Genomic DNA, 17,421 nt, shown 5'->3' with positions numbered 1-17,421 from the left:
ATTGTAAATATTGCATGACCTCCTTTAGAAAATACAATTTGCCACGCATCATTACAAATACGATCAGTTCTGTATACCTAGTACTTAGCATAAATTTGGTTATCAAATTAAGATAAACATTAAATTATTTTTCAGTCCTATTTGCTTATAAAATTATTTACAACTGATTTTTAAAAAAATTATCAAGTTATTAAAATGTAATAACTTGATTACAGCACCAAAGGGAGACCTAATCTCATGCATTTGATTTTCTCTTACTCTTTCCAACTTCCATGATGGAAAGAAAATTGGTTATGTTTAAAAATGAAAAATAGATATAAATCAAGATGGCTGTACACTAGGTGGATGTTACATTCACCCCTCCCAAGGACCAAACTAGAATTACAACTAAAATATAGAGTAATCAACAGGAAAAACCAACTGAAGACTAGCTGAAGGAAAGTCTTATAACCAAGGATTTACAGAAGCCACATCGAGACTGGTATGAAGGGGAAAAACATGAAAAGGGCTGGCCCCACTCCCACAAGTGGTCGCTGAGATTCCAGAGGTATATCTCAGTTGCAAAGGTTCCCCCTGAAAAGTGTGGGTTTCAACCCCACCTTCGGCTTCCCAGCCCAGAGCACCAGAGCCAAGAAGAGGGACCCACATAACATCTGGCTGTGAAAATCAGCGGGAATTCTGTCTCCCAGGGACAGACAGGAGTCTCTTAGAGATACTGGTACCATCTTAAAGGGGCTAATGCACAAAATATTCTCAGCCATTCACCCTGGGCTCTGGTGGAGGGAGGGTGGAGCAGACTAGAGTCATGTGAGGAAAAACTGGGGTTTGTGGCTCTGGGGAGAAAGCTGAAGGGACAGCCACCAGGATCCCTGTGCTGAGTCCCTCTCCCACACTGTAAGTGCCATCTTTCTTGGGTGGAGCACTCCCCTCCCTCTGGCATCAGTCTAGGGGAATGCAATAGCCCTATCTTCTGGACCTCCTATTGCCCCATCCTGCAGAGTTTGCACCCTGCTAAGTAGTCCACTGCCTTAGTCAGGGTGTTGAGGTCTGGGCAGACTCAGGGGGTGTCAATGACTGAGCTGTGTGGTTTTGGAGTGGTAACCATTCCCCCCCACTTTCCCATGAACCTGATTGGCACCTCCCCTTCATGGGAGATTCAGTAGCCCCAATCTCCAGGCTCCCAGCAGCCCCACCCTCCCGACCCCTTGTGGCTCCACACTACTGAGGATTGGGCAGACTCTGGGAAAGACTGAGTTGTGTGGCTCTGGGGTAAGAGCCACTTCCCACACTTTCTCCCAAGCCTGAACCACACCTTCCTTTCACTGGAGATCTACTAGCACCATCCTCTCAACTCCAGGCAGCCCCACCCTGCTGAGATTGACTCCTGGCATAATCTGGGACAGACTAGTTGTGTGGCTCTAGGATGGGAAGCACTTTTCTCTTGCACACCAGACTGGTGCAGAGCCCTCCCTTCGTACAGCCAAATCTTAGTGTATTTGGGCCTGTTAAACTCTGCTGGCCTCACCCAGGTGATTTCCTGAGACTCTGCCCCACAAAAAAGGTGCATGAGCACCTGTGGGTGGCAGCTAGACTTGGTATACCCTGGGATTTTGCTGGGTAGCCACAGACCCAGCACTGGCACCAAGACTGAACCTATATCAATCTGGTCAATACCATCCACCCTTACCTAGTGACTCACTGAGAACTGACTTCATGCAACTCAAGTACCGCCAGAGGTTCTTTCAGTGACTGAGCTTAACAGGCAGCCGGCAGACAAAGGCAGACAGATGCAGATCTTAGGGCGCCTTGGAACTTTTGCTGACTTGCCCCCGGGCCCAGTGCTGGTAAAAGCCAGCCTTGGTGCACAGCTTGGTCCTTCTCATACACACCCAGGGCCAACAGAGGCAGCCACAAACTGTGGATCACTTTGAGGCTCCAAACAGGTTGCCCAGGGCCAGTCACAGGCAAGGTCTGATATTGACCTGCACCAGAGTCCCTCCCAACACAGAAGGACCAACACAGTTGGTTCAGGGGCCCCAGAACCAACACACTCAGTGGCCAGTTTCAGAAAACATTAGAGCAGAATCCAATTAGCTTCACAAGCAGCATATGCAGAGGGATATATCAGCAGGTGCCAGACCTTGCTGAGGCAAATTCTACTTGATGGGGTTAGCACCTACACAGCAGCTTGTACACTGTGGTGAGGGTTGATCTTCAGTCACCCAGCCTGAGGGTCAACCCAACACACAAATAGGCCAATAGCAATCAAAACTCAATTACAAGAGGAGGGCCCACATAACCCACACAAGGAACACTGCTGGAGCAGCCAGCTCAGGTGATCAAGGAGAGTGCACCACTGAGTCCTACAGAATACATACTACATAAGGCCACCATACCAAAACTGGGAATTATAGCAGATCTACCTAATACTCAGAAACAAACACAAAGAGGCAGCCAAAATAAGGAGACAAAGAAACATGCTCCAAATAAAAGAACAGAAAAACAGAAAAAACATCGAGAAAAAGAGCTAAGTGAAACAGAAGCAAGCAATTAATCAGATATATAGTTCAACAAAAAATGGTTATAATGATGTTAAAGGAACTTAGTGAGAAGTAAAACATCATGAAAAAGGACATAGAAACCATAAAAAAGAGCAAGTCAGAAATGAAGAATACAGTATCTCAAAATAAGAATACACTGGAAGAAACAGTAGATTGGATGAAGAAGAGGATCAAATCACTGAATTGGAAAACAAGGTATCAAAAAACACCCAAATCAGAGCAGCAAAAAGTATTTAAAAAAATGAGGATAGTTAAAGAGATATTTGGGACAATATGAAGCATAGCAACATCTGCATCATACAGAGAACCAGAAAGAGAAGATAAAGAGCAAAGGATTGAGAACCTATTGGAAGCAATAATAGCTGAAAACTTCCTTAACCTGGTGAAGGAAAAAGACACACAAATCCAAACAAGATGAACCCAGAGGCCCACACCAAACAAAACACATCATAATTGAAATGCAAAAGGTTAAAGACAAAGAGAGAATCTTAAAAGCAGCAAGAGAAAGACAGTTAGTTACCTGCAAGGGAGCTCCCATAAGATTGTCAGCTAATTTCTCAAAGAAACATTTAAGGCCAGGAGCAATTGGCATGAAATACTCAAAGTGGTGAATAGCAAGGACCTATAACCAAGACTACTTTACTAAACAAGGCTATCATTTAAAATTGGAGAAATAAAAAGCTTCCCAGACAAGAAAAGGCTAAAAGAGGGAATTACCACCAAACCAGTATTACAAGAAATGTTAAAGAGTCTTCTTTAAGGAGGAGGAGGAGGAGAAGAAAAGAAAAGAAAAACAAAGGAACACAGTTAAAAGAATAAAATGGCTGCCCTGGTTGGTGGTGTTCAGTGGTTAGAGCATCAGCCTGAGCACCGAAGGGTTGCAGGTTCGATCCCCATTGGTCACATGCAGGAGGCAACCAATTGATGTACATGGATGTTTCTCTCTCACACACCCCACCTTCCTTCTCCCTTTCACTCTCTCTGAAAATCAATGGAAAAAATATCCTTGGGTGAGAATTAACAACAGCAACAAAAAAGAATAAAACGGCAATAAATATGTACCTATCAATAATCACTTTACAAGTGCCCCCGCCCTTCGCTGTGGGGGCCACCCGTCGGGGTCTGCAGGGCTGGGGGTGACCCTGGGCACCAAGCACTGGGTCAGCGAGCAACACCAAGGCCATGACCGTGGCCATTGTGGCGGTTGCGTCTTCTTTGGCCCTTGGGGTCTCGAGCCCAGCGGGCCCAGCTCCTACGGGGTATTCTGCAAAGGGCTCTACCGCACCCTGCTCGCCTTCAAGCTAGCCTGGCAGCTGCGCACGAATTTACCATACTTCTACGTCGCGGGCTCCGTGATCCTCAACATCCGCTTGCAGGTACATTTTTAAAGACATGATTATGCTAACGGTCCCCGGGCCAGCACAATGGCGGACTCCCAGGAGGCCCAGCGGCAGAGCCAAGCAGAGCTGCCAAAGAGGCCTCCTCAGTCTCGCGAGAATCCCCGGGCGCCGTCCGCGGCTGCCCTCCCTGCCCCAGCAAGCTCCCAGCCAGCCTCAGAAATCGCTGGGACTGGAGAGAGATAGGTCGGGGTTTTGCGGCAACAGTAAAGAATTTAATTCAGACGCACAGTGTTTAAGGGGCTCTGCGTCCTTAAAATTAGAGCGAAGAGCGAAGAAGGGTGCATTATAAAAAAATGTGAAGGCTACTAAGTTTTTCAGGAAAAAAATGCAAAATACAAGTTCATGGTTCAGATTAAAATATGAAATCATAAATTTCGGGAATATTGGACTGAATCGTAAGCAACATATTGAATGAGTAAGAAGCTGAAGATCTTAAGGATATGATGTGAAAGGCGTGTATTTCTCCATCCCACAAGAGAAAACAATGACAATCAGAAATTTTCCAGTGAGAAAAGAAAAAAAAACTGTACAGGAAAAGCATCCTTCTGATAGCAAACAACGTAAAATGCTGCAGGATTTTGAACAGAGGGTTAGCGTGTAAGAAAGTGGACTGTATTTCAGTGTCCCTGTGTGTAGCAGGGCTCAAGACCTTGGTGCCAAACAGAAGGAGATCCAGTTACTGCCCAAAGCTTGACTATTTAATGAATGCCATTTAAATAATGACAATAATTTATGTTAAAAAAAAATCACTTTACATGTTCCAATCAAAAGACATGGGTAGTTGAATAAGAAATCAAGACCCATATATATGCTGTCTACAAGAGACCTACCTCAGAACGAAAGATACACACAGACTAAAAGTAAAAGGATGGAAAAAGATATTTCATGCAAATGGTAATGAAAAAAAGTATAACAATACTTATATCTGACAAAATAGACTTTAAAACAAAAACTATAGTAAGATACAAAGAAGAACACCACATAATGATAAAGGGAATAACCCTACAAGAGGATATAACCCTTATAAATATTTATGCACCCAGCATATGAGCACCTAAATATATAAAGCAAATTTTGAAGTACATAAAGAGAGAGGTTGACAGTAATACAGTCATAGTAGGGGATTTTAACACCCCGTTGACATCAATGGATTGAGTCTCCAGACAAAAAATCAACAAGGACACAGGGACCTTAAATAACACACTAGACCAGATGAATTTAATTGATATCTTCAGAACATTTCACCCCAAAGCAGCAGAATATACATTCTTTTCAAGTATACATGGAACATTTTCTATGATAGACCACATGTTAGGATACAAAATAAGTCTCATTAAATTTAAAAAGATTAAAATCATATCAAGCCTCTTCTCTCACCATAATAATATGAAACGAGAAATCAATCACAAGAAAAAAACTAAAAAGCACACAAAAACATGAAAGCTAAATAACATGTTACTAAACAATGAATGGGTTAACAATGAGAGCAAGGAAGAAATCAAAAGATGCCTTGAAACAAATGAAAATGAGAACACAATACAAAAGTGAAAGCAGTCCTAAGGGAAAGTCATAGCACTATAGGCCTACCTGAAGAAAAAAGAAAAATCTCAAATAAACAATCTAAATTTACACTTAAAGGAACTAGAAAAAGAACAACAAACAAAGCCCAAAGTGAGTAGAAGAAAGGAAATAATAAAGATCAGAGAAGAAATAAATGAAAGAGTCTAAAATAACAATACAAAAGATTGATGAAAGCAACAATGGTTCTTTGAAAAGATAAACAAGATTGACAAACCTTCATCAAGGCTCATCAAGGAAAAAAGAGAGAGGACCCAAATAAATAAAATCAGAAATGAAAGGGGAGAAATAACAACTGACACTAAAGAAATACAAAGAATTGTAAGAAAATATTACGAACAACTATATGCCAACAAATCGGACAATCTAAATGAAATGGATAAATTCTTAGAAACATACAATCTTCCAAAACTGAATCATGAAATGTCAGAAAATCTAAATAAACAGATTACAACTAATGAAATTGAAGAAGAAATTTTAAAAATTTAAAAAAACACCTCCCAACGAACAAAAGTTCTGGACTAGATGGCTTCACAGGTGAATTTGGCCAAACATTCAAAGAACTATCACCTATCCTTCTCAAACAATTCCAAAAAATTCAAGAGGGAATACTCCCAAGCTCATTTTATGAGGCCAGCATTATCCTAATTCCAAAACCAGATAAAGCCACTACAAAGCAAGAATATTATAGGCCACCAAGCAACACGAGTTCTTATCAGGTGCCAAGAGGAAGACTGAAGTAAATGACACTCTGATTTAATTATGATAAATGAAAAGACTAAAAGCATATTTTTTCAGATGCTGCCTAGAAATGATTAAAAGAATCATTGAAGATACTGGGATTAAGATTAAAATGTGTACCGCATTGACCAACCATTTCACTTTCTTATGTGTCTGATTTGTCTTTGTAGCTTTCCGGCATTTCCTTCCTGGGACTTCCTATTATTATATAGGCTGACAATGGTCATAGATCAGTATGGAAGAGTTTTGTCTTTGTAAAAATATTCTTGCTTGCAGTCACATTTCAGGGGTTGAGGGTAAGAGGAAAGGATTTGGATTGCAAACAACTTGAACAGTGTTAAGTCTGTGTTACTAGTTTCTAGCATAGTTCCTAATATACAATTGATACTCAATAACTGTGAGTCAAAAGAAGAAACAAAGCTTCACAGAATAAAAAGAAAAGAAAAGAATATTATAAGCCAATATCTCTAATCAACATACATGCCAGTATTTCTGTCTGGGTGAAAGCTGCCCCTTCAGCTCTCACCCTGATGGCAGACAGTTCAACCCCTTACCTTATGTCCCTGGTGCCTTTCAAGCTACTGCCCCAGCAATGGAACTCAGACAGACTGAGTCAGAGTAAGTCTGTGTGTGGGCCCTTTAAAAGGAACTGCCTGGCCTGGCCAGCATGGCTCGGTGGTTGAGCGTCAACCTATGAACCAAGAGTCACGGTTTGATTCTTGGTCAGGGCACATGACTGGGTTGTGGGCTTGATCACCGGTAGGGGGCATGATCAATGACTCTCATCACTGATGTTTCTTTTAAAATATATATATATCTTTATTGATTTTAGAGAGAGGAAGGGAGAGGGAGGGAGAGAGAGAGAAACATCAATGATGAGAGAGAGTCATTGATCGGCTGCCTCTTGCACACCCCCGACTGGGGATCGAGCCTGCAACCCGGGCATGTGCCCTGACCGGGAATAGAAACGTGATCTCCTGGATCCTAGGTTGATGCTCAACAACTAAGCCACACCCAGCCGGGATCATCATTGATGTTTCTCTCTCTCTCCCTCTCCCTTCTTCTCTCTGAAATCAATAAAAACATATTTAAAAAAATAAATAAAAGGAACTGCCTGGGACACCAGTAGCCATCCACCTCAGCCTCAATGCCCCCTGTTTTTACAGCCAGAAATTATGGGGATTTCTCTTCCTGGCATTGGAACCCTGGGCTGGAATGCCTAGTGTGGGGCTGGGACCCTTCACTCCTCGGTGGGGACCTCTGCAGCCAAGATAGCCTCCCGATTTTTATCCGCAACATGTGGGTGTGGGACCAGCCCGCTCTGTGTCTCCACCCCTCCTACTGTTACCAATGACTTTGGGTTCTTATCTCCTGATATAAAAGAATTTAGACCAAGGATACAGATAAAAGCAAAGGCAGACTTATTGAGGCTCTGCAGAGGTCAAGGACCCTAAGATAGGGCCTTAGGTTCAGAGCCCCAAATGTGGGGCTTGAGGGTTTTTATGGCTTGGGAACACGGAAGTTGCTGGGGTAACCAAACAGAGGGTAGGTTAGCAGGCTTTTCCTTTTTTGCAACATTGATGTTTGGGTACACAAACACTGATATCCAGGTATATGTTAGCAAAGTGAAGCATTCTGTGATTGTGCAGCACTTATTATGGGATGCAGAAAGAGACTTTCCCAACCAGGTATTGAGTTGGTCCCTATGGTTGATGGCTTGGCTTTAGATCTGAAAAACAAACTTCAAAGAAGTCAGGGTGGTTCCTGGACCATTGTTTTATAACAACTTATTGATAACTGCCTTAGTTCTGGCAGGGATTAACTTGATGGAGCAGTTTTGGGGAACATTTTCTTTGTCCTGCTTCACTACCAGTCTCAATTTGGCTTCTTTAAATTCCTAGTTGTAGGACTTCTATTTAGCTAGATTTCACGTGGTTCTGAATGATGGTTGTTCTGTAGTTTAGTTGTAATTTTTATGTGGTTGTGGGAGAGGATGCAAGTACTGTACCACATTTACCTACGCCACCACCTTGACCTGAAGTCTGCCTATAGCTATTAAGCACTTGAAATACAAGAATAAGAAACTGAATTTTTAATTTAATTTAACTGCCTAATTTATTAATTTTTTTCTTTCTTGTGTCCCAGGGGAATTTCTCATTATAATATTCAGCAGTGTTCCAGGTGTGTCCTTTCAGGGTCTAGGTCGCCACTGATTGATTGGTGAGCCACAGGGCAGGGGGTCATTAGCCAATGCAGCTGGTCCTGAGGTCAGCCTTGGTATTGCTTGTCTGGTTTTGTTGCTTTTCTGGGTCTGGAGCTGAAATACAACTGAGGCCTTGGGCTCCAGAGGGCAGAGTGGTCTAGAGCTGTGTGAGGAGAATCCAGGGATGCTGGCTTGGAAAGCAGCCATCTGAATTCCTGTGCTGAGTCATTACCACATATGGCAGAGGACATCTTTCTCAGGCAGACATTTACTATCCAAGCAGCTTTTGCCTGGGGAGGAAGCAATTGCCCATCCAGTTGGAAAACTTCTCACCCACCCTTAACTGCCTAATTTAAATTTAAACATTAATATCAGTCCAGTTATTGAAAAATTTTAAGAATGTTTGGAAAAACTTGGATAGGTAAATCTACTTTTTCAATTGTAAGTTTTATGAAATCTGAATACAGATCAAGCATTTCCAATGAAAATTTAACATGTTACTTGAAATATGCTGTAAGTGTAAAAAACACACCAGATTTCAAAGACTTAGTAAATGTGAGATATCTCTTAATGATCTTTTACATTGATTACATGCTAAAAGATGATAATGTTTTGGATATATTGAGTTACATAAAATATATTACTAAAATTATTTTTGTGTTCCTTTTACTTTTTTAATGTGGCTATCAGAAAAATTTAAAGTATGTATGTGGCTTGCCTTATATTTTTCTATTGTATGGCACTGATCTAAAGACAGGGAGGTAAAAGAATCAAAATAACTATGTAAAAGGTAAAAGTGGTTTTTCATAACAGAACTTAATAGAACTAGTTGACAATTTAAATTATTTGCATATATTACATTGATAGAAAAATATGAAGAAATGGAAGGAAGACTGGCTCTCAGGCCCAAATCTCACTATTATGCTTATGAAATTACTTTGGTGACTAGCTTCCATTTGAATACGAAGTTATAGCAAGCGCGTGTTTACTGATATGTAAATTATAAACAACTTTTTCAACTTTGGAGACCTCATCTTCTTTGTCAAGATTTGATATTCAATTTTGCCATAAAACTTTACAATGGTTTTAATTACAGCTGAATGAGACCCTAGAGGTACTCCCATTTTACAGATGAGGAAACCTACCTAGTTACAGAGCCGTGTCAACTCTCGTAGTTTACATAACTAGGAAAATATGCCCATATAGATAAAATAGTTTGTATACTATATTATTCTAAATCATTATACATTTAATGATTACATATTTTGGACAAAAAAGTGAAGTGTTCTCCTTCAATACTGTGGATCTCCAGCTCCTACAGTCAAGAAAATACACATTTCAATTTTTTTCTATTTTCAAAATCTTTCACTTTTTTTTAACCTAAATCATTTTAGTGGTAAGAAAAAAGATATTAATGGCATTATTTATTTCACTCATATTTCTATAAAAACTAGCTGGAGAAATAAGAATATCTCAACTAAACTCTAGATTTAAAAAACCCTACAGAAAGCAGTCTACTTTAAAAGTCATTTACCTTGTGAAAATTGTCTTCCTTTCATATACTGAGCACATATTTATGAGTACCAACTGAGTGCAAAGCACTGCATTAGATGTTATGCGAGATGAAGGAAGACTTGTATCCTTAGATCCCGTTCACTCAATGAGATTGCAATGTAAGTGCCACTAGAAGCAGGACTGTATGTTGTTATGCAGCAATTCCTGATTGTATTATAAATAGCTTCAATAAAAATCTTCCTATTGAATTAAAAAATAAATCACTTTTAGGTTATAGTTTAGATAGAAAATATGTGCACATATCTTAACATGTTATTTCAATTTTCAAAGTCATAATTTTAATTTTTTTTAATTAGGAAAATTATTTTATGAATTTTTCAGATTCTCTGTCAGAGCCATATTTCATTATAAGCATTAACAACTTAATTCGCTTATTGGCACCAATGAGTTTACTAGGTGAAAGTCTTTTGTTTTTCTGCTTCACACCTATTAAGGTCCCTAGTCAAAACTTCCAACCATGTGGGTTGGGACATTTCTGTCAGTGAGTTAGAATAAGCAATGCTGGAGTAGTCTGTATTAGTTAAGGGCCAACTTGTGTTAACCAAAAGAAGGAAGGAAGGAAGGAAGGAAGGAAGGAAGGAAGGAAGGAAGGAAGGAAGGAAGGAAGGAAGGAAGGAAGGGAGGGAGGGAGGGAGGGAGGGAGGGAGGGAGGGAGGGAGGGAGGGAGGGAGGGAGGGAGGGAGGGAGGGAGGGAGGGAGGGAGGAAAGAAGGAGAAAAAGAGGGAAGAGGGAGGGAGGAAAAGGGTGTAAGGTGAGAGGGACAAAGGGAGGAAGGGAGGGTGGGAAGAAAGCATGAAAAAGAAATACCATTCACAATAGCTACAAAATTTATATAATACCTAGAAGTATAAAACTATGAAGTATGTGAGTACTCTAAAAAAAAGGTATAAACTTTATGATAGGACAAAAAAGAGGACCAAACATATGTTCTCTAACAGAATGACTGTATAAAGACATAAACTCCAGCCAGATTAATTTATAAAATTAATATAATCTCAATCAAAATCCCGTTGACAATATATGTAAAATGTTTAAAATACACAAAACCAAGGCCCTGACCAGGTAGCTCAGTTGGTCAGAGCATAGTCTTGATATGCCAAGGTTGTGGGTACAAACCCCCAATCAAGGCACATACAAAAATCAATCAATGAATGCATAAATATGTGGAAAAATAAATTGATGTTTCTATCTCTGTATCTCTCTGTGTGTCTCTCCCCCTTCCTCTCTCTCTCTCTAAACCCTAAATAAAAATTTTAAAAGAAATACACAAAACCAGTATAGCAATTCCTCAGAAACTTAAACATAGACATATGACCCACCAATTCCACTTTTGGCTACTGTTAAAGAAAAAAGTACAAGCCCAAAATGGCTTCACTTGTGCTAAAAGCCCATGACACCAAACCTAGATTTAATACCTGATCTAATTGCAGTTCAACCTCTCCCAGAAACAAAATCTTAACCAGTCTGGAATTTTCTGCTCAAGCACCAATAAAGTAATCTGACACACAGTTCCTCTCCATCCCCCATAGAAAGAAGAGGAAATCTGCATGATAAAAACCCTTCCCATTTTCCCCCCACCCCACCACCAAAACTGTCCTAGAAGTCTTGGCAGAAAAATCCTTTCTTTTCTTTTGTTAATAGCTCCCTCGCCCCACTCTTCTTCCTATAAAACTTTCCATTTTGTACAACCCCTTAGAGCATCCTTCTAGGTCTCCACTGATTGACTGGTCAGTGCCAGGGCGGGGGTCATTATCCAACGCAGTTGGTCCTGAGGTCAGCTGTGGCTGGTTTTGTTGCTTTTCTGGGCTTGGAACTGAAATACAACTGAGGCCTAGATGTTATCTCTAGGGAGGAAAGGTCAGGGGGTCCAAATCACAAGAACAGTAATAGGCTAGGGGAGGAAAGGCCACCCTGGGGGCGAGGTCCCACCTTACCTTACAATTGTCCCTTGCTGGCCACCTGGGGTTTTCCACCTGGTGACCTTCTTTCTGTACCTGGCCCATCATCCTTGCTCTGCTAACATATACTGCCTGCCACACATATACATGTGCATATTTTGACCTTTACAAAAAAGTACCTACTTTTTTTTTTAATGTTCTATTGATTTTTAGAGAGAGAGGGATGGAGAGGAATAGAGAGATAGAAACATTGATGAGAGAGAAACATCATCAATAGGCTGCCTGGGCATGTGCCCTGACTGGGAATCGAACCGGTAACCTCTTGGTTCATGGGTTGGCACTGAACTACTGAGCCACACTGGCTGGGCCCTACTTTTTTATAAACTGTCTTTGTTGTTGTTTTTAATATGTATATTTTTTATTGGTTTCAGAGAGGAAGGGAGAAGGAGAGAGATACAGAAACATCAATGATGGGAAAGAATCAATGATCGGCTGCCTCCTGCACACTCCCTATGGGGATGGAGCCCGCAACCCAGGCATGTGCCCTGACTGGGAATGGAACCATGATCTCCTGGTTCATGGATCAATGCTCAACCACTGAACCACACCGGAGGGGCTATAAACTGGTTTTTTTTTTCACCTAACAAATAAGTCACAATAATTTTCTCATATTATCTATATTCTGGACTTGGAGGGTGTTAAAGACTTCCACATTCATATCCATCTGTGTCCTCTCACCGTCCAGCAACGAAGTGCCAGACTGAACCCAGCAAGGAGTCTTAGAGAGCAGGCTTCCCGCTGGTTGTATACAGTAACGCAACTGACTCAGCCCAGGTGGAAATGGAATAAACATACAACTCTCTGCACTGAGTACTCGGGAGGCCAACTCCCACCTCTGCCTTCGGGCCTTCTCCTGGGGGTCTCCCATCCTACCTGTCTATCATACAACATAGCATGCAACTCCTTTTAGCTACTAGCTTTCTGGTTCCCTCATGTCATACTTCTTTAGGTTTTTCTCACCACTATTATCCTACAATGCAAATATATTACTTACATCCTCAACCTCTTGCTTTACTGTCCACACTCGAAAGCACCAAACTCTCCAGACACTGATCCATAGGAAGTTTGATACTCCATTCTCTTATGTGCCCCGGTGCATGTGTACACTTAAGATGAACTCCAGCTTCCATGTCAGAAAAGAGTCTGCAACAGATGTATTATTGCTCACCTAGACTATTGCTATAGCTCTAACTCCCTCAAGTTTTGCCTTTCTCCCCACCACACTGTTTCTCCTCCACAAATCCATCCGTGTAGCTGTAAGTGAGCTTCCTAAAAATCAGTTCTGATTATGCCATTTCTTTGCATAAAATACTCCAGTGTGCCACCATGGCCTACAGGATCAAGCCCAAGTCCTTGCTGCAGGGCACTCTGTGGTCTCTGTTGTTGGCTCCTCTAGCCACTCCACCTGCCACATTCTTACCTCACTGTGTGTTCTAGTAATTCTGAGTGGTTGCTCTCTGCCCTCCTGACACCGTTTCACACCTTTGTGCCTTTATATGTACTTCCTTTCCTGTCTAGAATCTTCCCCTCTTCTTGTCTACCTAGGAAACTCCTATTCATCCTTCAAAGTCCTATTCCAAAGATAATCTCACAAACTCAAAAAAGTACAGCTCTACATATTTCTTATTGCTAAAAAGAGGAAAAGTTACCTTTATAATGTAGAAACTTAACTAATGCTACCTTAAGCGAGTGGTCAAAATTATTACCATCATTAATAGGACAAACATATCATATGCCCCCAGTGCAGTGTACTGGGAATGACACACTCTGGTAGTACTCTTGCCAAAAATATTTCACCTGAATCTAATCCAGAAAGAACAATATCCAAATTGAAAGATGTTCTGCAAAACCGGCCTCAACTCTTCAAAACTGTCAATGTCAGGAAAGATCAAAACAAAACAAAAGGTTTAGAAACTGTTCCAAATTAAAAGATGCTAAAGAAGCATGACAACTAAATGCAATGTGGGATCCTTGATCCCATCCTGGATCAAATGGAGGGGTGGTGGTAGAAATCAGCTACAGATAACATTATTGGGAATATTGGTGAGTTTTGAATATGGATTATATATTAGATAATAATGTTGGGTCAATGTTAAATTTCCTGAGTATGGTCATTGTATTGTGGTGATATAGGAGAATGTACTGTACTTGTTCTTAGGACATATGTACTGAAGGGCTAAAGTGTTGCCATATGTACATTTAACAAGCAATGGTTCAGCAAAAAGAAACAAGCAAACAAATATGTGTGTTTGTATATGTAACTAAAGAGAAAAAGGGAATGTGGTGGTGAAGTGTTAACAACAGAGGAATTATAGGTGAAGGATAAAGGGGTGTTCATTGTTCTATTCTTCCAGCTTTTCTCTATGTTTGACATTTTTCAAAACAAAAATTTGCACAGCTCTTCTGCTTCCTTTCTGTCTCACTACTTCACTAATAAACATTCTTTCACTTAAAAAAAACTTGAACAGAATAAACAATAGATAATAAAAACAAACAAGTGAACAAAAAGCTTCATTCTTGGTCATGTTTTCTGTGTAGATTTCATAACATCTCCCTACTGCCCCCAGTCCTCAAACACACACACACACATAAAACTATGAATCACCCTCTCTTCTGAACTCTTTCATGATTATCTCTCTGACCAAACTGTAATTTCTTTGATATCTGGGCCTCTGTGTTGGATCTACACAATGCTTGAACTGTACCTGACACAGACTGGATGTTCAGTGGATGCTTTTTTAAAAATTAATCAGGCTGAGTCTTGAGGCTTGGATAGGCTTCAGTAAGCAGACAGGAGAAAGTTTCCTCAAGAGAAAGGAATGGAGTGAACAAAAGTAAGAAAGCAAGAATGTATATTTTGTATTTACCAAGAACATTTCATTTCTTTGGTCAGAACTGAAGATTTATATGGGTGGAAATGCTTAGCACACTAGATTCTTAATAAAAATTTGGTGAATCAACGAATAAATGAAATTTGAAAAGCAGGCTTAGATCAGATTGGAAAGGGCCTTGGCTGCTGAATTGAGAAATCTAAACATTATCTAGTTCTTGAGATGCAAGGTCTTCTCCCAGTGGCAGGAAGAGAGTGTGTTCTTGGGCAAGTTTTTTATACATCTTCTTCCCTAAATAATAAGGAAAAGTAGAGACAAGTGGGAATCTGAAAGTGACCTGTTTCCAAACTCAGGAAGAGGAAAGATCAACTTACCTACCCAGAAAAAGCCCTATCATGAAGTTTTATGACATCCAATACCCCTCAGACGAAAGGGCATCACAGAATATTGGATGAAAAAATAAATAAATGCATCTATTTAATACAAGTCATGCTTGTCTTCGGGAATAGAGGATGAAGTTATTTTGGTTAATCTTACTACATTTTTAAAGTTTAAGAGGCATATATTTATGAAATAACTAGACTTAACACTTTTTTAAGGGGTTCCACATTAATCCTTAGGTTACAAAGCTCTCATGATGCTATATCTCAAATGTTAGATTAAATCTTTAAAAATAATTTTAACCCAATGGAGCTCTCCTCAATAGACAATTTTCTATTTATTTAGGATTTGTGTTTTGTTTTCTTCTAGATAGACTATGGGGACTGACAATTTAAATAGTGCAAAGTAATCTGATTATGACTACTGAGAAAAAGAAAACTGTGTTGTCTTTTGAGGTTATCATTTCCTTGATCATTCTAGAACAGGCTGACATCTATTTTATCCTTGCTCATAGTCACAGTACACCTTTGCATACAATACAAAATGACAAGGAGCAAGCAAGCACGAACTAATGTGTCTATTAGCTGCTCTGCAAAATGATTTGTTTTAGGTTATAGTTCTTTTGAATCTTCAGTCAAATTCTACAAAAATCTTAGCTGAGAGGAAATGTAAACCTCAGGTAACATTTTAAAAATCTGTTTTGGCTTGCCAATGTGGCTCAGTGGTTGAGCATCGACCCATGCACCAAGAGGTCACTGGTTCGATTCCCAGTCAGGGCCCATGCCCAGGTTTCCGGTTTGATCCCCAGTAGGGGGCGCCCAAGAGGCAGCCGATCAATGATTCTCTCTCTTCATTGATGTTTCTCTCTCTCTCTCTCCCGTTCCCTTCCTCTCTTTGAAATCAATAAATAAAATAAATATGCACATCCCAAGGACACAGACAATGGTAGGGAGAGGGACTGGGGAGGGGGATGGGACGGGGTGGAATGGGTCATTGGGGAGAAAAAGGGACATGTGTAATATTTTAAACAAAAATAAAATTAAAAAAATATTTGAGTAATTAATAACTGATGAGTCCTTTGGGAAAAAATAAAATAAAATGTAAAATAAAATAAATCTCTTTTTGGCCCAATTATGATGTAGCATTGACTTGTTCAAGAATTTTTAACGTTACTGGGAGAAACCATCAGTTGTGATCAGAATGATTTGTAGTTTACAAAGTATACGGGCATTATTTTTCAAGAAAGTAGACAGGATAATTTGAGCTGTTGTTTCAGGTAATAAAGTAGAATCGAGTGATAAATCATGTGAGCCATATGCACAAATGGACTGTGACACAGCTAAATTAGTCACAACTGTCCACCACAGGCCAACTTCACCGTAGATAAACAGCTACATACACCAGTTGGCAACGTTCCTTTAAAACCAGTCCTGACGTGTTAATCAGGAGCAAAATTCTATGGCTACAATCAACTAAGATGTGTCAGACCAGCCCACTAAGCCCAGCCAAACCTATATCTTACTGAACGTTTATAGTGATTAGCATATCTCGTGAGCCAAATGCTGTTCCCCAACTTAAAATATGATTCTACAACTTTGTAGAAAAAGTGTAAGCCTGTTCTGCAACACCAATAAAATAGAAGCATTCATAGATCTAGTGTTCATTGTGGTCCAATAACTGAAACCTAAAATAGATATCTGGCAATAGAACATTTTAAAACATTAAGACAGATCAGAATTGGGGGTTGGATAATGAATGCCAACTGTAATTGAAATATAAAAATAAAAAATTAGAGCTTGGAAAATGAATGACTATGAAGAGTGATAAGAAAAGATCTGAGGTTTCTCTGAAGACCTGGCTGGGAGACCAAGTCCTCCCTGTGGCAAACTGCAGTTGCCATGGAAACCAGTGGGCTGGGTGGTAGAGGATTATGACGCTCAGAGGCAGGGAGGGGTTTCTCTGTAGACCTGGCTGGGAGACCAAGTCCTCCCTGTGGCAAACTGCCATTGCCATGGAAACCAGTTGGCAGGCAGGGGATTGTGACGCTTCAGGGCAGAGGGGCTAATAACCAGTGGCTTGCCTACTGACCCTCAGACCCTCGCCAGAGGCTTTGCAGCGCGGCAGCTTACTTAACACACCAGTGGGAGTGGTGCCCCGAAACCGGCCCAGAGAGACTGCTGCCCTGCTGCCTCG

General features: G+C 40.5%; 1 pseudogene; it reads left to right on the top strand.

Annotated features, from left to right (window-relative positions):
• The first annotated feature begins 3,743 nt into the window (after positions 1-3,743).
• Positions 3,744-3,949, top strand: LOC107541361 (small integral membrane protein 10-like protein 1; annotated as a pseudogene).
• The last annotated feature ends 13,472 nt before the right edge of the window (positions 3,950-17,421 follow it).

Source organism: Miniopterus natalensis, chromosome X, assembly GCF_054644295.1.
Source record: "Miniopterus natalensis isolate mMinNat1 chromosome X, mMinNat1.hap1, whole genome shotgun sequence".
Taxonomy (NCBI): Eukaryota; Metazoa; Chordata; class Mammalia; order Chiroptera; family Miniopteridae; genus Miniopterus; species Miniopterus natalensis.
The sequence above is the reverse complement of the archived record's forward strand: the minus strand, read 5'-3'. Positions and strand labels throughout refer to the sequence as shown.